This window comes from Pinus tabuliformis, chromosome 4_1, assembly GCF_031772625.1.
Source record: "Pinus tabuliformis cultivar Carrire ecotype Pingquan chromosome 4_1, CPIR1, whole genome shotgun sequence".
NCBI lineage: Eukaryota > Viridiplantae > Streptophyta > Pinopsida > Pinales > Pinaceae > Pinus > Pinus tabuliformis.
This window is the reverse complement of record NC_142303.1, coordinates 814,134,065-814,156,589: the sequence shown is the minus strand read 5'-3', so window position 1 is coordinate 814,156,589 and position 22,525 is coordinate 814,134,065. Positions and strand designations below refer to the sequence as shown.

Genomic DNA, 22,525 nt, shown 5'->3' with positions numbered 1-22,525 from the left:
TTGAACCAGAATTGAAAAAATATTAATACAAAACATGAAAAAAATTATAAATTTGCATGGGGAGAAAACACAACTACTTTTCGTCTGACATCAATATCTACTGTAAGCTGTGTATAATCATGTCTCACATAACTAAATATCAGGAATCTACAAATTTTACAACTAAAAATGAAAGGTATCACGTTTACATTTTCTAAAAAGTATTTTATAAGGGAACAAATTACACAATCTCCCATATCTATCTAGTTGGGACCCTGATATATGTAAGATCTTGAGCCTGCCAAACTTCAGGGCCTGCTCATATCTAGAGGGTTTAAAACTGTCTTTTCTTGTGCCCAAACTGGGGTGAGAACATGTTCTGTGCTTAATATACAACAAACAATATATGATTCAGCTTAAGCCATATATAGATCAAGGCAAGTGATCAAAGTTCCAGCCCTTCCCATTTTATAGTGGGTTACTGTATCATGTTGATGCAAACTTGGAACCCCGACGTTACCCCTATTAATACAGAGTTGGGGATCCATGTTAAAATGAATTACTGTATTGTGTTAATGCTGAGTTGGGGGCCATGCTAAAATAGGTTACTGTATTATATTAAGTTGGGTGTTAGGGTTCAAAACTCATTACACATCAAATAAATATTAAAAACTCGTCCAAAAGCCCAAACAAGAAGATTCAATCCGTAACATATGCAATAGCAAATTCATCCAACAATCTACAGAGGAGAATGCCACTGTGAAAACATATACCCACCATAGCACACAAACTATCTATAACCTGATACCATCAATCACAAAATCCATGAAGAGATGACATATCTGCAACTGAAAATTAAAACAGCAGAGAAAAATTCTTTTAGTTCTTTTCATGTCCCTAAATGCCCCTTACACAGGTGAAAGCCTAGTCTCTGAAAGCCTAATCTCTGAAAACAACCTTGATATTAGACTTCAGCCAAAGATACAATTCTGATATATACCATACAATGACAAGAAGCACCTTTCACCAATGCAAATAACCCAGAACTAAATAATATTGCATTTCTAATTTATGAGCTGATATGCCAACCAGTCTTCAACCAGCAACTAATATACCATGCAATACTCTGAAATAACACCATTCACTGATAAATATGAGCATCATTAACAAGCTGGAAATTGTAGGGCCATTATACAAACTCAATAAAGAAAATACATGGCATTAAGTATAACAGAGGAACCTGATATCATACACAGCAATGAACCTTCATTTCAATATTCAGCCCCTTGAGGAATATCAGCAGGGATGACTACAACTATTCAAGCTCTTCATTCCTCAATCTTTAGCCTCTGCCACAGCCCTGAATACACTACAGGAGTTTACTTGGTGACTGATATACACGCACAACAACTAGATGTATCTTGGCCTCTTTTTAATCTTAAGCTTCAGCCACTAAGGATAGTTAATGCAGCCAACATATAAAGAGATAATTCGACCCAGTAATGAAGGTGATACGACCCTCTCAAGCAGCAGAGGAACACGACCAGCAAGGTAAGGAACTCAGCTACTGGAAAATGGAGAAACTCGGCCCAGGTGTCCCCAGAATATGTTCCCCTGAGATGCCAAACTCGATCCAACTAAGAGCAGCCAACTCGTCTCTCTAGATTGATGTGCACAACATCTTTCTCCCAAGAACTTCAACCCAATGAGAGAGAAACTCAGCCAGCAAGTAAAGTGAAGGAATCTTGTCCCTCTCAACAAAGGAAATCGACCCACAAAGAGTTCAGATTTGAAGGTCACGAACAACCATGAAATGGATACCTTGACCCTCGGAAATATAGCTCATCTAATGGGTAATGTGCATCTTTCTTAGGTTAAATGAGACAGAGCAATGGGGCTAACGCTTTAAAAAAACTCCAAGAAAAATATCCTATGAAACTAAAATGAGTCCTCACTATCCCTGAATATGCAGAGCTAGGATCACTATTGCTTCTCCATGGATCAAAAAGCAATGTCTGTAAGTAAGAGAAACAATCTACACACAAACAGAAAGGAAAAAAAATAGGTTACATCATCTGTAAGAAATGGTGAAGACAATGTGGTAAAACAGGGGTGTTACTTGGTACTTTTTACTGCAAACTGCAGACTGGGGGAGCTTTGTCAAACAAACACCTTAAGGATATGGATAGTCTCTCTTGAGATGGGCTACAATTTCAAATATCTTCTTACTCATTTGACATGAGCCCTAATGTCAAAAGCGCAGTGAAACATTCAAACTTTCAGGAACATAAGATTGCATTAATTCTCATAGGTTGTAGAGAATACAAACACCGTACCTGGGATTCTGTTGAAAATTGAGTTACACAGACAGAGGTTTCAGTAATAGGGTTGGGTCTTCAGAATATAAACCCATGTCATGATCCATATTTGTCAAGGAGTTGTTGGATTTTCTTTGCAGCAGATTTTGCATGTTGTTATGTTTCTTTCAGCAATGTATTGATTATACCAAGATGAAGCATTTGAAAGTCTATAATACTATTTTGTGTATGGGTACAAAAATATGAAGGGGAGATAGTGAATTATGCTCTAAATGTGGTTATATCTAGTGGGGTCTTGAGTGTAAATTGTACACACTACAGAAAATTGCACTTCAAGTGGTGTTCAATATTTATAACATGAACTGTCGCTCATATGTTTAGTCAATATTCGTGTTCGCTCATTTGTACAGGGATTTGAAGAATGAAGAAGTGGGACTTCATCAATGAGTTGGAGGTTGAGGACCCAGAAGGAATCATAGATTTTTCAGCGGAAGATTTGACATGGACAAAAGTAACAGGAGACCAAGTCGCGATTATTCCATATTGTCGACTTCAGGATTTTATAAGTGGAGAGCAATTGAGGGAAAGTAAACCTACTCAATTTGTTGCTAAAACTCGACGAATCAAAGATGTGAAGGATATCAAGAAGACAAATGCTTCAACATATCTAGAATATGTTGTGTGAGTCTCTCTCTCTATCTCTCTGTATATATATATATTATTTTGATTTTATTTAATTTTTTGTAAATTCTTGATCACCAGATATTGGTGTGCCTATGGTCCAAATCATGTACAAGCCAACAATGTAGATGAACCTGGATCTACAACTAAAAAAACGTCTTCCACGTCACAGCATTAAAGTTGGTTGTCAGTGTCACTTTATTATGCAATGACTTGCTCTTAGACCAAATGATGTTGTTCTAATATATATAGCATGCAAACATATTGATGAAAAAAATGTGGTTTGTCATGGAAATGAGGCAAATGACATGCCCAAGAAATTCAATTTTGCGCCGCATTTAACAGAGAATATATGAACCATTGTTGAATATTTGATTCATGATGGTTTTAATGCTATGATGATTTGGGACAAATTTATCTTTGATGTAAGGTATGGATTTGGTGAGTTCTTCACAGAGGCACCTCGAGATTCTTTTATGACAAGAAAGGATGTGTCAAACATGTACAATAATATCAAAAGGCTAGAGTATGTGAGGCATGAAAGTGATCCAATGAGTGTGGATTGTTGAGTTAGTGAGTGCTCAAAGAGCTTTTTCTTCTACCAACAACAAAATGTTGTTAAAAACATCCCTTTCATTATAGACATACAAACTAAGTGGATGCTTTCAATGATAGTGAAACACTCACATAACAACATATTATCAATGGACTCCACTTTTAACACTAATAAATATGGGATAAACATATTTACCAAAACTTCATTTCAATGTCGTCCTCTTATATGCTTATAATCTTGTTTTCTTATTGTATTGCAGTGTCAACTGTACACCATAATGGTTTTTGATGATCATCACAATGAGATTCTAGTGGCATGGGTAATATCATCACGGAATAGTACTCCTGATATCTATAAATGGATGTCACAATTATTTGCAAATGGAAAAAAGGAAAACCTAGATTGGCATGTCCGAGCTGCCATTACAGATGATGCAGTGGCGGAAATCGAGGCATTAAGGTGAACCAATTTTTTCTTTTTAGAAGAGATAAAAAGCAATAATGTTCAAGGATATTCTCTTATAATGTTATATTATTTCAGTAATTGCACAAACTCTACACTATTATTGTGTGTATGGCATATCCATAGAGCGTGGTTGAAAAATGTTGGAACTAAAGTCAGGGGAAAGGAAAATAAAGTCCGTATCTTCCGTGCTTTAGGAAAAATCATGCATTCGTGTAAAGATAATGAATCTGTGCAATAAAAAATTCAAAGTTTCTTTAATGAATTCAAAGAAGAGACCGTGTTTTTGGATTATTTTGTGACCAACTGGTTAGACAACAACAAATTATGTAAGTTCCTTAAAGTTGCATTTTATCAGTTTATTTTGTAATGGACCATTTTCTATTGTTTCTTCGCATCTAATATATGTTTTTTTTTCCAGATATGTGAGCAAAAGCATATAGGGACCTCCCACATTCCAACCAGGATACTAATAATGCTATCGAATCTTATCACCGGTATCTAAAGCAAAGGTACCTTTGTAAGAAGAACAATGTGTCCCATAGAAGGGTGGATTGGTTGTTGCATTTGTTATTGAAAAAGATTGAGTTGTATTACATTGACATGCAACGTTTAAAAAACGTTGGTTTTGTCCGAGTTTCAAAAACCGAGCAACAAATAAATTTAAGTAAGTGCAAAACAAAGAATATCCCAAATGAAGATTGTGTGACTGATGGAAACAATGAATGTGAGTATTTGGTTCGTAACCAAACTATGGAGACTCGTGATACATGGTATCATGTCATTTATAAAGGGTTGAACCTAAACTTTTGTAATTGCAAATGGGTCCTAAATGGCAATATTTGTAAGCATATTTTGAAATTTGAGATGTTAGTGACTAGCAATGTTTCGGGGGGCAATGAATTGCCTAATGTCTCTAGGTCTATTACAGAAAAACTTAGATATTTACTTGATTCAAATGAATAATTTGTAATGACCCTAGAAATTGAAATGAACCTTCCACCTTCTCTTTCCAGTGGTTCAACCACTGTAAGGCCGGATAACGCCCTAACTAGCGATGAGGAAATTAAACTTGTGATTTCATCAACTCATAAGAAATTGAAGGGTTTATTACAAATAACACCCACAACTTTGGAGCAGGCATATGCACTAAATCAATTGGTAGAAAATGTAAGCCAAGAGTACAATAATAAGAAATTTGATGTTGTAACTCCATCCAAGGTCACTACCAAGAGACGACATAGTTTCTTGAGCCCAATAAAAAAAAGGGGGCAAAGTGTTCGTGTGTTGAAATCAAGAAAAGACGAACCACAGTTTGTAAAAGTTGGACGGTGTCGTGGAAGGAAAAGAAGCATGAATGAACAATTGGAGATATCTTCTACAAAAGAAATCAATCCGGACCACACATCTAGAAGGGTTCAACATTCTATTTTACGAAATACTGGTATGGAAATATCAATTGATGTATCATTTTATGTGAAATTCAAAATATCATTATCTTCATCACCTTCAATGCAATTGCATAACAATGTGTTTTTTTTGTTACAGCTGAAGATTCCACATCTCATAATACTTCAAGTTGTCAAGTTTGATTATTTGATGAGAATAATGTGGATCCAAATATGGGGAGTTCATTGATTCCTTTTCCATTTGATTCACCATGCCCATCTCTCCCGTTTGATCATCAAACCCCCTGATTGTTTCCATCATTTGCACCAAATTCATTCATTGAGCACCCTACCTCAACCCATAACATTTCGGTTCCACACCCTAGGGTGATGCCCCCTATTGTACAACCAGTCGGATTGTATCGCCGCTCGCACTCTATACCTTCTGCATTTATGACATCCAACATGCCTCAATCTAGTGCCCTAGAACTACACAACTATTACACACTTCCAATCAACAATTTACCTACAGTTGCTCCATATACAGAGGAGGGACAAGCTAGTCACATGCCTTCAAACTTTGTGGTAAGAAAAGTTGGTTGATGAAAATGTTATAACTTTCATGAATGAAATTTTGTATGAATAAAAATCTCTATTTATATTTTAAGTGAACCTATATTGCTAATTTGTTTTGTAATGGATTAACCAAAAGCATTTGACAACATTCTTCTCAATTTGTTTTACAGGAAATAGCAGGTGAAAAGAGTAATCAAAGTGCCAGCAATCAATGGCAAGATGACAAATATTCGAGCTGATAAGTATTCATGGATAAAATATGGGCATAACCCTATAAAGGGCTCTCCTGATCCAAGAACATCTTGTGTGCATGACGGGTTGAACATGTCTCTGGATATGTACAACATTTTGTAAATTCAATTTTGTACGGTTATCGTATTGAGATATTGAAATCTTTTTGTTGAACTCAAAGCATATAAAATCTCAGTGTAAATGTTGGCTGAACTCTCACAAACTCCAGAAAATGGTTATTTGCCTTTTTGCTACTATAAGCTTGATACATCCTTTTTGGATAACAGTATAGTGTATTGTATATAAAGGTAGAATTGGAACTCTTATATATCAGGCTGTCTCATTACTGTAGATGTGATTTTGGCATGCTGCTTTAATACAAAATGAATTTCAGTGAAAATTGGTGAAAATTGGTCTTTTGTGAAAATTGGTGAAAATTATTGACATGCTCAAAGTCAGTCCTTTGGTGTCTGGAAATGATTGAAAATTGTGGAGTTGGAACCCATCTATGCATACTCAATGCTATTTCCTTCAAGTCCAATGTGTCATGACTCATGAAGGAAGGATGGACCTGTATATAGCAAATCCCATAGGGCTGAAGGAGGGGACAACCCATGCACTCTAAGGCTAAATTCCTGGTACCAATGAAGATGTTCCTCATTTAACTTGGCTTGTAACATTCCTTAAACCTCGACAAGCAGGGGAAGCAATTCAGATTTTCTAGATCAGTTGAACCCAATAAGCAAGGATGTGTTGCTATCTTTGTGCTTTCTCTTTAAACAATGCCTGTTGTGTTCTCATCCATTCTTTCAAAGTTTTGATGTTAGAGATTATGGATTGGTACAGAGTTGGAATCCACAACCTATTTCTGCAAATGTATCTTTTCTTAGTTTTCATTCCAGAAACTAGTTTTTTGAGATATACTACCTATGGGGTGAGCCTGCTGTTTCCAATTTTGAGAAATTTCATCTTTCACACCAGATTTTTAATCTGGCATAATTTAGTATGAAAAGTCCAATTTTGTGGCCATATCAAGGGGGCTGTAAATTGGACCCTGATTGCTGTTACAATTTGTGAGCTTCATACTATGCACTATGTCAATATTACTTAGTCAATATATATTTTTTATTTTTCTTTATAAATAAGATTATGATTAGTTCCTATAAAAGAGTTTAATGATTATGATTTCCTACTATGCAAATTATAAAAATAAAAAATCCAAATAAAAGTAATTTTAAAAATCAAATTTATTATTCTTTAATTGCTTTTGCTTTTGTTTAAGGTTAATGGTTGTAACTATTTATACCAGCAAGACTGCAGATCCAAAAATAATTGAAATAACCATCTTAAGTACTGTGCCTTCCTCTGCTGTCATAAATGAATGTGGACCGGCCCAAAAGTAGCATCAAATCAGGGCAAAATCAGCACCTTTCCTCTGCTGTTATGTTATCCCTGCTGTTGGTTATAACTCCCATCACAAGCACGCCCAATTTCTTGTTGTAGATACTGTGTTTGGGCTTCAAAGGAGTGCCCCTTATCCTGATATATCTCCTCAAAAGAACACTCGAACTTCTGAACATAACCCACAACCACATACTTTTACTGCAGTGCCCTATCTTATGCAAATCTGCCCTGTAAACAATGGGAAACATGCAGGAACGTGGCACAAATGTCCATGATTGAAGTGGCCACAAATCGGCTTTGATTTTCCTTGAAAGATATTATCATGAAAGGTACTTCGAGCTTTTGCATCCTTGGTAGAAGTAATGAAGGAACTTCCTTACATTTATTTTTACTATGCCCTTAATCAATACAGGTGTGGAAAGAAGTTGAACATCAGACCTCACTTCAGCATTTGTGGGATAAATTGATCCTGGAAGATTGCTTTCAAGAGCACTTTAATAGAAGAGAGCTAAAGGAAATTATAACACTTCCATACTTGATTACTTGGGGAATCTGGTCAGTGAGGAATGCCAGGTTTTTTGCGGATGTCTAAGTGCCCACTTTCAAAGTTTCATTACAAGTGATTTCACTGTTTTCTTCTTATAAGCCTAGTATACAGCCAAAACCCAGTCATATGATCTTGAACAAGGATTATGCGTGGAGCTTATTTGATGGGGCCTGCCAGGGTCCAGAACACTTCTGTAGTCTGGGTATTGTGTTATTTACTGCTAAGGATCAGAAATTCACTAGTAAGGCATATATGGTTATTGGTATTAAAAATCAAGCTGAATTTAGAACATTATTTTTCCTATTACAATGAGCTACAAAGAAAATATACTGCAACTACAGGTTTTTGGGGACTCTGATATCGCTATCAAAAGGATGAACAATCACATCCAAGTCCACAGTTTGAGCCTTTCAGAGTTGGGAATACATTTGGAGGATACCTCTGGTCATTATCAGATGATTAGTTTTACTTATATTTAAAGAACTGAACAGTTTTGCCAATTCACTAAGGAAGCTTTGCATTTGGCTCAAAGTTTTCTTGTTTTAGATGAATTTACTGAGGGGCATCTAGTTTCCTCAAGGTATTGTTACATTTTAGACTTCTGATCTTATTTGGATGGTGATCTGTAACATGTCAACTGATGATGACATATTTTGATATAGAACTCAATTAGATATTCAAATTTTTGGAACAGCTTATGTAAAGGAAACTGATTAGTCTGAGTTTCAACGAGTCTCTAGTCTTCACAACAAATCTGAGCTCTTCAATAGGAAACTGATCACATGAATTGAGGTTAACATCTGAGCTTATATACTTTCCACTGTGTGAGATATGTCACATTTCTACAATTCCACAGTCCAAGCTTGATTAGGATTATCCGAGGGTATCATAGTGGCTTATCAGAGCTTCTATTTCTCTTGCCAATCCATGCTTCTCATGGATTTTGATCTTGAGATTCAGGCCTATAAAACTAATTTCTCTCAAGGTTTTGAGCCTCACATATATTATTGCAATTCTACATCCGAGCTTCTAACAACAAGTCCTAGTTTGAAAGGAGCATAATAGTTTCTCCCAAAAAAGTATTTGCTTTTATCTCCTCGGCTTATGTCATGCTTGTATCGCTATTATCTGTCTTCTTGTGATGTTCTTCACCAAGGTTGATGGGAGGAATGACCAGTTCCAGCTTATATTTATACTAGTTTTTTACCTTTAATGAAATGACATGTCACTTGGCCAAGGAACATGAGCCTACATAATTCATTTTACCAATACTAATTTTTCTAATTTATAAATTAAATTTCTCTCAATCCAAGAGGAGTTAGAAAGCGAGTAATAGCTCATTTGAAAGGGGAAAGTGTCCTCTACAAGATGGTGTCATTTTCATCCTTAACTAATATCAGTATTCCATCAGTAAAATTATATTTTATGAACTGTAATCATTATTTTATCTGTGGCAGACTTTAGGATTTTATCATTATGTTTTCGACAATGTTTAGGGCTTCCATATTTTTAATCTTTTTGGCAATATCCAAAGATGAGTGTTTCTTCACTTGTTTTCTTTATTTATTAGGATTAGGGCATCTTCAAAGGCATCATGGGCATCTAGGGCTTCATTGATATATGCATACATCTTGGATGAGTTTATGATATATGTGACTGCTGTTGCATATATCTCTAGGTTGTTAGTTTTTATCAACCATGGTTTTCTTTTAAAAAAATATAGAAAATATTACTATGGGTATGAAAAAAAGTTTTACATGCTTTTATGAAGTTTGAAGCTTATGATTCTATGAAATTAATGTTAGATATTCTCATGCTAGAACAGTAGACTAACCCTTCTCAGTACAAGGCCCAATTATTGATTATCCTAACAAATTATTTCTTCTTCCCATGGTGCAGTTAGGCTGTCAATTAGCACTATTGGGCTAGTTTGTATTTCATGCCAATCCCATAACAACTTTCAGATTATCTGTATAAACAACATATAACTGATCTGAGCATTCCCACTTTTGGAATGGCAGATGTCATTAATGATGAAGAGCAGTTTAGTACATTATAAACAAGTGAATGAGCTAGCGCAGTAGGTTAAGACGTGGTTGGTGAATGCCATTAGGCATCTGCATCAGCTAACCTTTCATAAGAGCACAGTGGAGAGGAGCAGAATTAGGCATTCCACTTTTCACTAATCTAATATGGTTATTGGAGTCTGCAATAACTAAGCTTTCATAAGATTGGAGTGAAGAGGAGAAGAGCTGGGCATTCCACTTTTCAATAAAAACAGAGCGGAGAGGAGAAGAGTTAGGCATTAGAAATACTCAATCATATTTTTGTCTATACATAGTTTAAGGTTTAAGTTCTTAATGTTTCTACAACAACAAACACTCTCCCAAATGTGTGCCCCCCCAGATATCTGTAAACAACACAAAAATTAACCATATAACCTACAAGCCAATGGCCCTTCTTGTGGAGCTTATCACTGGCAATAATTGATGGATATGCATTGCTTGTAAAGCCCAGTCTACGAAATTCTCTTGTTGTCAGTCTTTTTGTTGTAGCTGATGGGGTAAGGAGAAATTTACTGAACCAGGCAGTGGATCCATTATGCCTGCAGGATTTACTAATTCTCTGATAAAAAACTCATCTGAAAATTCACTATTGCAGGTTACTGCAACATTGACTTTTGCTGCTGCTTGTGCATAAGCGGGTACTACTATTCTCATTGGAAATGATTTAATAGAATGTGCCCAGAACCACTGTGCAAAATATGAAACTGCTACAGCTATCGAATTCTTGAGTTGGTTCATGGTTTCACCATCATTTTTTTTTTACATTTTGGATGTTGGCAAAGAGGTAATATTTGGTGTGCCTTGTTGAAGAAGTCCATTCACACTTAACACCAGAAGTGTATGCAGCTTGATTTTTCCATGAGAATAAATCTTTCTGCATCAAGCCAATTACCTTTTCGGGGTAATAATGTCCACTGGAAGTTTTGATATGGAAGACATATTAGAGCTAAGCTAAAGGTTACCTAGATTGTCTAGAGTCCATTTCTATATTAGCATGTTTTTTTTAGGGATCTTGGACATATGTTGATATGCAATATTAAGGGCAGCCCCTTCAGGAACAACAAAAACATCCATATCATTGATTTAGATGCACCATACTTCCAATTGGAAATACCCAATCATATTTTTATCTATACATAGTTTAAGGTTTAAGTTCTTAATGTTGCTGCAACAACAAACATTCTCCCAAATGTGTGCCCCCCCAGATGTCTGTAAACAACACAAAAACTAACCATATAACCTACAAGGCTCAAGCCAATGGCCCTTCTTGTGAAGCTTATCATTGGCAATAATTAATGGATATGCATTGCTTGTAAAGCCTAGTCTACAAAATTCTCTTGTTGTCAGTCTTTTTGTTGTAGCTGATGGGGTAAGGAGAAATTTACTGAACCAGGCAGTGGATCCATTATGCCTGCAGGATTTACTAATTCTCTCATAAAAAACTCATCTGAAAATTCACTATTGCAGGTTACTGCAACATTGACTTTTGTTGCTACCTGTGCATAAGCGGGTACTACTATAAGATACAGCCAAGTTAAATCAATTTGAGAGCAAGGTTGTTTTAAGAACACAATCTGTCAGAATGATATCGTTACAGTTATGAGGTCTGATGCCTATTCCTAGTGAAACTTACTTATTATCCATGGATAACGGGGATTAGGTTTACCTCAGAAAATTCTATTTTGGCATACTGATAGCAGGAATAGACTATTTAACAAGAAGCAAGATTTCTGTATAGATAGTGTGCCAATTCAGTCAATTTTATGTTTAGGTTCATTACTCATGAAGTCTGGCTCCAATCTCTCAAAAAGATTAAGTTTGCAGTGACTGGTATCAGTGATTTCTTTTTGTCTAAAACCTGATTCAATGTTTGATATCAGAATTTTCAACTATTTTATGGCCGGAGCAGGTTATGGCAAGGAAGTTAATGGATGACATATTTTATGGCCAGAGCAGGTTATGGCAAGGAAGTTAATGGATGACCTCAACAAGGACCAACCTCTCTAGCTCTTGCAATTTTTTCAAGGGCTAATGCATGTTGGTCCCTCCTCTGCCCCTTTAAATATTTTCAAGGTTCACAGTCGTGGAGCTATATGCATGTTCTGGCTCTAATGCATGTTGGTCCCTCCTCTAGACCTCACAAATTTTTCAAGCTTAGTTCATAGTCGTGGAGCTACATGCATGTTCTGCCTCTGAATAAATTGTTTCCTGGGGAAGCTCTTTCTCGAAGTGGATGTCTTTAGGTTCCTTATGCCGTAGAAGATTTCTCCTGAGTGACATTTTTCTTCTCCAATTTAAGGTTGTTGCTATTGAAATACGCATTATGAGATGTTGCCTCCAGTACTCGGAAGCTTTCTGTCTTGCAATTGCAGAAGGTAAGGTTGTTGCTATTGAAATACGCATTATGAGATGATGCCTCCAATTCTCGGAAGCTTTCTGTCTTGCATTTGCAGAAGGTAAGGTTGTTTCTATTGAAATACGCATTATGAGATGCTGCCTCCAGTACTCGGAAGCTTTCTGTCTTGCATTTGCAGAAGGGACTATTGAGACAACATCACCATTTGCAGAAGGGACTACTGAGACAACATACACTGGCAGAAAGGATTATTGAGATAAAATAACCATTTGCAGAAGGGATTACTGAGACAGCATAGTTTTGCACAACTTGTTATCTTCAATCCCAGAAGAAAAATAGCGAAAAAGAAAAAAACATCTATTTTCAAATATTTTATGGCAAATTTCACTCCAAAAAATTCTTATTTTCATGACCACTAGGATTCGCCCTTTCCCTGCCCAAACTCATGCTTAACATTATTTTCCCTTAAATTGTAAGCATCACATATATGTAAATAATGTGTAGTCTACCATGTATAATAGTGCATCAGATCCATATATGCACCAATGAAATTATATAAACAGAAAATATTCTGGACATAAAAACTTTACATCAACGCAGGTTAGAATCTGGATTCTGAAATAAAGGGATATAATTTTGAACTGTGTACCAAATTACCAATTGCAGATGATAAAACATTGCATACTTTGTGCTATTACCGTGGCATCTAGGTTATCAGAGCATGCATCCATGTTACTATCAATAAAACATGCATGTTTTGTGCTATTACTGCAGCATCTAGGTTATAAGAGCAGGCATCCAAGTTATAATTGATGGAAATATATGGTTCTGCAATCAAAATCTGCTCGCAAGAATGCAAGCATGTTACTGCTATTGGTCTAGCATATCTCAGTTTTTGTTGCTGTATCTGACTTGTGTGTGAATGTCAATCCAAGCTTGTCACTTTCATTAACAAAGGAAACAGAGGGTTCCGAGTTGGACATTTGTTTGTGGGCCACAGTCTAAGCAACAGAAGCCACAAGGACTTCAACACCGTGAGAGCAAGGATTCAACACCGTGAGCGGACCTGCGAGGTGAGCCAGCACCGTGATCAGGAGAAACGAATGCTTGAGAGGGTTGCAGAGGACCTGTTCCGGGAGCGCGAATGGAGCAAATGAATGTTTGGCGCGAGGGATCGTTTGAAAATGCGCGGGCGTTGGTTTGAAAATGCGCCAGCACAGCGGGTGCCAGCTCGGAGGTGGTGGGTCACCCGTTCCCAGAAAAAGTTGCCGTCGAGCTCCCGGAGAAACAATGGATGGCATGGGCATGTATGTATGGTGAGGTCGCTATTAGCTGCGTTAAAGACCCGATAGCACGATAGCAGGCTGGTTAGCTCATGCACAACGAAGTTTTATCCTACCTGAAGAAGAATGAATTAATTATCAGGGAAAACTTGAAAATGGTTTTAATCATACTTGGAAAATGACGAACAGAGGGCCGAGGCTTGCATTCCAATAAAATATGTAATTGATGGCTTTAAACTGTAAAATAATTTCATTTCGAAGAAATTTGAGGAAAACGATTTTCCATTGGAGTTTATTCCATGGCGTCCATATGACAATATGCAAAAGGATGGATGAAATTAATCTAGTGAAAATAGCAGATATATGTGAAAGGAAGAGCGTTTATTTCATACATCTTTGCCGCGATTGACAAATCAATTCCATCATCCAAGATTGCCATGTCTGCGAGACACTTAACAATCTTTAACCAAATCCAACTTTTAGTCCCGAGGACGTGGTCGAGGTTTAGTTCTGTAAATACATTTATTTGTTTAGTCTCGAAGATGTGGTCGAGGTTTAGTTCTTACTGGTTATGTGTTCTAATCTCAAGTAAAATTATGTATGCCTGAGAGCTACTTCAGACATGATTTATTCAGTTGAAAAGAAAAGCCAGCTGATAAATCGTTAAAGATCGTTATCCTAGAGTCTACTAGTTACATCATTTTCAATCTTCCTCTGATTTAGGCACAATTGACCCCGCAATTCTCTCATTCTGCTCTCTAAGGATAAGATCAGATGTTTTTATGCTATGCACAAACTCTGCAAAGTAAACAAAATATTACTTTTACAATATCTGTGATTACATACCGAAATCTGCTTACCCCTTTTCTCTCAAAACCCTTGGAAAAAGACGAGTCGTGGAATAGGCACTTCTCTGACATGATATCAGACAAGGCTTTCGGGTTTCTCTTGTTGATTGCCGCATAGAGGTCCATCACCCTAGGCATGGCAGAGATCACCTCTGTGCGTTGTTGCTCTGCAGAGGATTCGATGTGAGCTTTACCACTCTTTGAACCCGATGTACATCGAAGAGTTTTGAGCCCGCGACCTTTGGGACTTAATACCTCCTGTGCTCGAGGCACTGCATTCAACTGGAAACGAGCATTGGATGACAGAGGAAGCCTCTGAAAGGGAAAAAGCATAATTCTGTGACTTGTGTAGGCTGGGAAGCAGCGAAACAGGCTTTGGGGATAATGATAATGTGTCGAAGGCGAGAGACACCATAAATATTTTAAGTGAAAAATGCAATGCAGGATACTCGGAAGGGCTTGAGAATTCAACGCAGAACGGGAAAACTCCCAGCGAATTGTATTGCCTAAACAGAGGGCATTTTGCATTTATTGAATTAGCTTGCCTTGTGCAGGAGGAATATTGTTTGATGCTGCTACAGTTAAAACGTATTGTTGTTTTGCATCGGATTCGAACTCTCGTCTACGAATCTTATATTATCATCATAACAGAAGTTTTGATTTCGCTTTAAGAAAGTTTCTCTCCTCCGGGGGCCTTAATTCTGTGGAGAGTACTTCGATGCCAGAGGAAAGTTTATTGGGTATGTTTGTCAACTCGCAATGAATCAGAGCGATACTTTCCTTTTCTGTCAAGAACCATATTTGTGCATATAAAGATGTGTAAGATGCTTCATAAAAGTTTGATAAACACATAACAACGCCATTTCATATGAAATGATTATGGTAGCTAAACATATTAAGATCGATCCCTCTCCCGGTAAATATCGTTTATGTTCGGGTGACGGGGCATGCATCTAATATGAGCAGCCTTTAAATGTTTGAGGCAGAAAATGTGCATATCCCAATGCCTTTGTATGTACACATTATTTAAGTTTGTTTATATGATATGCACATTTTCTACATGTGCATATTCCTTGTTGTTTAAACTTTCAAAGTCTGTAGTTGTAAACATCTAGCAAGTTGGAGTTCACACTCACACAGACGAACCTTTATATAAAGAACTCAATGCTAACTCAATGCTAGGCAAGTAGAATAACTTTGGGGGAGTTGGTGTTTTTCAAACAGACTAGGAAGGAAATTGCAACATCAAGCCGTTTTTTTATAAAATTTGACATTACGAATGGGTGTTTGGAATGAGGTTTGAATAAATTATTCTTCATTCATTGCGAAATATTTGAAATTTTGTATAGCTGAAAAAATGTTTCCAAAATTGTATTTTATAATAAAATTTCACATTACGAATGGGTGTTTGGAATGAGGTTTGAAAAAGTTGTTCTTCATTCATTGTGTAATATTTGAAATTTTCTACAAGCTGAAAAATGGTTTCCAAAATTGAGGTTTAAATTATAGTTGTCAAGTTTAAATTAGATTTTAATATGATATGAAAATAAATTAAGTTGAATAAAATTTAAATTTGTTATAGTCTAACTTATAACTTATAAATTGGTAGAATATTTTTAAGTCTAAAATTACTATAATTTATTTTTTTAAGATTAATCTAACTAACCAGATTCGATTTGATCATGTGCAGATGGTGGACTTGCACTGAACTTCTATGACAAGGCTTGCTTCAAATTTTATATTGCAGTAGAAAATGTAGTTGGGTAGTGTCTTTAGGTGTTGATGTGACTTGCAACAATATTTTTGATACAACAGGTAGATTGATGATTACCAGTAGAAAATGTAGTTGGGTAGTGTCCCTAGGTGTTGATGTGACTTGCAACAACATTTTTGATACAACAGCTAGATTGATGATTACTTTAGCATTTTGTGGTCGTATACATTAACTCATCAATTATTTCCCACCATAATTTAGGCAAGCCTTTGCATAAAAAAAGATAAGAATAAGACATAAATAAATATACTTACCATGAGTAAGACGTAAATAAATATACACTTACCAAGAGTTACTTCTAAGCATTATTTATATAGCTTCATGTAGGAGTAAAATTGTAAATGTGTAGACATCTCAATTTATTAGTTCCTATCAAATCAAGACTACCAGAGTTGATTTACTTATTAACCACTATTAATTTAACATGGATCAATGCAAATTATAATGTTTTATGCAATTTTTTCTAAAGCATAATTTCTAATTTGAGTGGAAAACACTAATCTACCCTGCAACAGTTATTTTAAATAAATTAATAATTTTCCATTTAATACATTTACATATAATAAAAAAATCAACCATAAACTCTTCCTCTTCCTCGTTTCCTTCCTCCACTTTGGGGTATGCTAGTATTGTACTAATATGTTTTGTTATAAGTAGAAGAGTGCTGCTCACTCATGGTTTAGCCCTAAGCAACGATGGGCTATGCCTAATCGCATGCGCAACCCTCAGCGCATATTTGATTCTAAATGGCTAGTTCTCTCTCCTTTTAAGACTTGTTCCAAAGCCTTCCTGTCTTTGTGTCAGTGGCCCACACAAGTTTATCAATGGTTGTTTTCTCCCCTTCGGCAATGAAAGGGTCCGCTTCTGCTTCTTCTTTGATTCAGAGTCTCGAAACAAGCCACTTTGCCCATTCCAGAAGGCAACCAACTCTTGATGTGGACCTTCTTTTCTCATTCGTGTTTGATGCAGTAAGCCCCAACTTTATTTTTTCCTATGGAGAAAGATATTATTAAGGCAACACATCTCATTGCGAACGCTTTAGTGTGTTGTTTTAATGTGTTCTTGCCTCGTCTTGTTGATCTCCATCACTGGATCTCGAATTTTTGGAAGCCACCTCGTGTTGTTGATCTCCATCACTGGATCTCGAATTTTTGGAAGCCATAAATGAAAGATGTAGGTTATATTCATCCATGTGCAAAAGGGTATTTTATTTTTGAGTTTGATATTTTGGAAGACAAGAATCAGATATTTGCTTCAGGACCTTGGTTTAGGGGCAATTCTAGTTTATACATAAAGCCATAGACTCCCTCCTCTGATCAGATATTTGCTTCAGGACCTTGGTTTAGGGGCAATTCTAGTTTATACATAAAGCCATAGACTCCCTCCTCTGATCCATTGGCTGATATTTTGACCCCGGCTCCAGTTTGAGTTAGTTTCTCAATTCCATGTTTATTGTATTTTTGGGGTCTACCCTCTCTTTGAGCTATTGGTAGAGCTTGGTATTCAACATGTGGTGTCATTGATGTTGCAGTGTTATTCATGTTAAAAGGCTGAGCAATCATAAAGTAATCCCAGGTGATCGAGTATTGATATGGCCAATTTTTTCAAAAGGAAGCAAGCCTATGTGGCTAGAAGGGACATAATTGGGACAGTGCCTCATTGCTAGTGCATTTACAAAAATGGACTAATATCCAGGTCAAACAGGTTGCTCTTAATGTCCTTCAGATAGGAGCAGGATCTGGTATTGCCCTAGCTGTGATTCTGTTTACAGAATTTGGATCCTTTGCCAAGTTATTCACAAAAGATGAAGCTGTCTTGGATTTAGTAAGATATGGAGTTCTGTTCGTTGTTAGTTCTCAACCAATCAACGCTCTTGCATTTGTATTTGATGGCCTTCACTATGGAGTATCATATTTTTCTTATGTAGCCTATGCAATGATGATTGCTGGAACAATATCATCGGTATTTTTCCATTCTCGGTGACCATATTCATGTAGGTAAAGAGGAATGCCAAAAGCATTTAAGTGATTGGATAGAAAGACACCCATGCTTTGGGTTCAATTTCTTATTTTGGCCATAGTTTCTTGGGTTGCCTTGATCGGTTCTTTTGAAATTCCAAGATTTTTTTATGTTGCATTTGCAAAGTGCACTGGTTGGATATTGTACAAACATTTACTCTTTTGTTATTCCATCGAGGTATTGGGATTGACCACACCAGTGGTTATTTTATTATGGAGAAGGTGGATGTGCTTCTCCCTCGAGCTTGGGACTGGATGCTTCTGATGACAGTACGTGGATATTTTTATGGGAATCTCCTCTGATGAGGGTAAGACGATTGTGCGTTCAGGCTACAGACGAGCTTGTCACTTTCCCATTCTATGAGTAGCAGAGAGTCCACACCAATGAATGAGAAAGTTGGAAACCTATTGGGCAAGGTCTTTATGTCGAGCGCATATGATTTGAGAACATGGAATGCAGTTTGAGAAATTTGTCTGGAAAAAACACAATTCAAGAACAAACATTTGGAATAGGCTCCGAAGGATCCAATTCTTGGAGTGACAGTTGCCTATAAAAAATATCCGAGCCTTCTAAAATTGAATTTGGGTGTTGGGGCATATCGAACTGAGGAAGGAAAAGATCTCGTACTGGATGTTATCAAGCAATCAGAGGAGCTCTTAATTGAAGACAAGTCTCGATATTAGTATTTTCCCATAGCTAGTCTTGCTGAGTTCAACAAACTAGGTGCAAATCTGATTTTTGGTGACGGAAGTCCTCTTATTGCAAAGAAAAGGATTGCCCATGCTTGTCTGGAACAGGTTCTCTCTGGGCTGGAGCTGAGTTTTTGTCAAAGCATTATAGCCAACACATAATTTATATTCTAGTACCCACATGGGCTAACCATCCCAATATCTTTACTCTTGGAGAATTGAGTGTGAAGACATATCGCTATGATGATCCAAGAACACGTGGGCTTGATTACCAAGGTATGCTTGAACATCTACATGCAGCTCCAACAGGAGCTATAGTGCTCCTTCATGCATGTGCATGTCCCACTGGTGTAGATCCTACACAAGACCAATGGGAAGGAATTCGACAATTAATAAGCTTAAAAGGTATGCTGCCATTTTTTGACAGTGCTTATCAGAGATTTTCCAGTGGAAGCCTTGATGCAGACATTGCTCGTTATGCAAAGAATATGGGGTTGTATGGGAAGTGTGTGGATGCTCTTAGGTTGGCAGGAGTCCAACTGTGGCAACCAGAGCTGAAAATCAGTTGTAATTGGTTACTCACCCAATGTACTCAAGCCCCTTCTATTCATGGTGCTTTGATTGTGGCAACCATTCTTAGTGACAATAATATTATTACAAATGGACTATTGAATTGAAACATATGGAATGTCACATTAGAATCATGCGCCATCAAATCTGTGATGCTCTAAAGGCTTGTGGAGCCCTTGGAGACCGGAGCCACATTATTAAGCAAACTGGAATGTTCACTTTTAAGTTGCATGTATGACTGCAGAGGCTATTGTTTTATTCATTGGAACCAGGTTGTCATTATTTTTCCTTTGAACAAACTTTAGGTAGCTCCATAAGTTGGCAAGAAAGATTTTGACACGGTCAAGACACAAGGCCATGCGACTAAACAATAATATTGATTTAAACCATGGGTGCCAAACCATTGTAAAGGTTGAACAAGAGAAAACAACAAATTATAAATACATGCTGAAACAAATTGAGCAGATAGAAAATTAGCGTGAGTTCTGAAGGACAGATTGGATGAAGAGTGTTGTTTAGAGATTAGGAGGATAACAAAGAGCTGAATGTTTCAGAAATATACATCAGAACTAGATAAGATGAGATCAAATTGTAGAACAAAGAGCTGTAGTAGAACATAGAGTTGTAAGGTGTTGAAAAAAGTTAAGATTAAAGATCTGATGATTATTGAAGGTGATTGAAGAGGAGTTGATTGGATCAACAACAAATAAAATATAAATTGGAGATCTGAAAGGGGATTGGAGTCTCCAGGAGGTGGGTGCTTGCAAAACTTTGAAAGGTGATTGATGTCTCCAACAGGTTGGTGCCTAAAAACCTTTGAAAGCGGATTGGTGTATCCAATAGGTTGGTGCTTGCAAATTTGAAAGGGGATTGGTGTCTCCTACAAATTGGTGCTTGCAATTGTACAATAGGTTGGTGTCTATATCCATTAATAAAGACAATTGTTTTGTGGTTTTCTTCCAAATGGGTTTCCATATAAAACTCTAAATATTGTGTTTGAATGGTTAATATTTTTCATTAAAGTTGTGTAGTTGACTTGGTTAATATAGTTCATTAAAGTTGTGTTGCTGGCTTAATAATCAATTCATTGAGAGTGAATGTGTTAAAAAAGGAAAAAATTGAAGAATATTTATATACCCCCTTCTCAGTGTTCTACACTTGTTATGCTATATTTTAGAAGACATGGAATCAAGAATTCCAACATTTGTACATATGCTCGAATGTGTGGAAATAGAATTCAACAAAGGGTTTCTTACATGAATAAGTTTGATAGGAGAAAACTATTTGTTGTCTCAAAAGTTGGATTATGAAAGAATCCCTTGCGTCATAGTGTTTGTTTCAAAATAGGCCACCTTGCAACGTAATGTCCTAAAAGTTCACAGAAGGCCATAAAACCCCATTAAAAATCAACTTGGTCAAAGGATTCCAATGAAGATTATCAACTGACTAGCAATGAAGTATCACTTGATTTGGATCCTCCTAAAGAATGGTCCAAAGAGGCTTCCTTGAAAAATATTGGAACATCTCTAACAAAAAATTCTTCAATACACCACTTGATATGTTTTGGATCCTCCCTTGGATGACCTAAAAGTGGAAACAAAGAAAGATAGTAGTGTATAAATGGATCCAAAGCGACCTTGGGACACTCCTTCAAAAGAAGACCCTCCATCTCAACATGCGTTTGTAAAATTTAGATAAACTTCTCAAGCAAGTTGTGTAGATCACATTGAAGAGGATGAGATAGAAGATTAATTAGTTCCCCTACCTCAAGACCAATCGGAAATGGAAGGAATAACGAGGACCTTAACAAAGAGAAAGGAAGCACGAACAATAATGGTATAAAAGAAAAAACCACCTCAAGTAGCATAACCAATAGTGACAAGAAGTTGGTCTTGTAATCCAATTTAGTAATGTGGTATTTTTGTGTTTTATGATGAAGTTGTATAACGTAATACTGGACGTGGTATGTAGATGGAATTTTAGAACATAATTAGTGGGATTTTTGGAATTACATTACCATGGTGGGAAACCAATTTTGTATAACTCATGAGTTTTTGCTACAACTTCTTTTATTAATAAAATTCCCTAGCATTAAGGCGATAGGTGCAAGAGGGGTGCTCTTGACCTAGGAGGAAATATTGATTTATCATATTCCCAGAGTCTTGTAGTAGCCACAAACAATCAACCTGAACCTTATATTCCTTGAAGCCCCCTCTAATTCATGACTTGTTTCATCATGGTGCCATGGCATCATTCATTCTCATGCAAAGAAATTGCATAACACACCATCTCAATCTCAGTGTCCTTCACACAACATACATATCCCTCAACATCATTTACATAGCTCACACAACCCCCAACTCCCCTCATAATTATTCCCCTCACTTTATCCGATGTGGTGGTGGGATAAATCACATGCCAATGTGTTTAATCCTATGTACTTACCATTATTTCTTTTAGTGACCTTCAACGTTGATGGGACTGAAAATAATGGGAAACCATTTCTACTTCCTACTTACCTATGTGTCAAATTCAGGTTCACATCCATTCCACAGCATAGGTTTTCACCGATACAAGGCTAGATGTGTGCACACATTTTTGGCAAATCAATGTTTAATTTCACAGAAGATCATGGGAAAAAGGGAAATTTTGGCAGTGAAAGCTATCGTTTGGCAATTTACAATGGATTTGGAGGAAATTCACTCCTCTCGACATAGTCTACAAACTGGGTTTTCTAGTCTTTTAGTTCTGTTTCAATCTTCTCTAAAAATTATTTTC

General features: G+C 36.6%; 1 pseudogene; it reads left to right on the top strand.

The window, feature by feature from the left end:
* The first annotated feature begins 2,718 nt into the window (after window positions 1-2,718).
* On the top strand, window positions 2,719-19,985 carry LOC149178719 (aspartate aminotransferase, cytoplasmic-like; annotated as a pseudogene).
* Window positions 19,986-22,525: the final 2,540 nt, after the last annotated feature.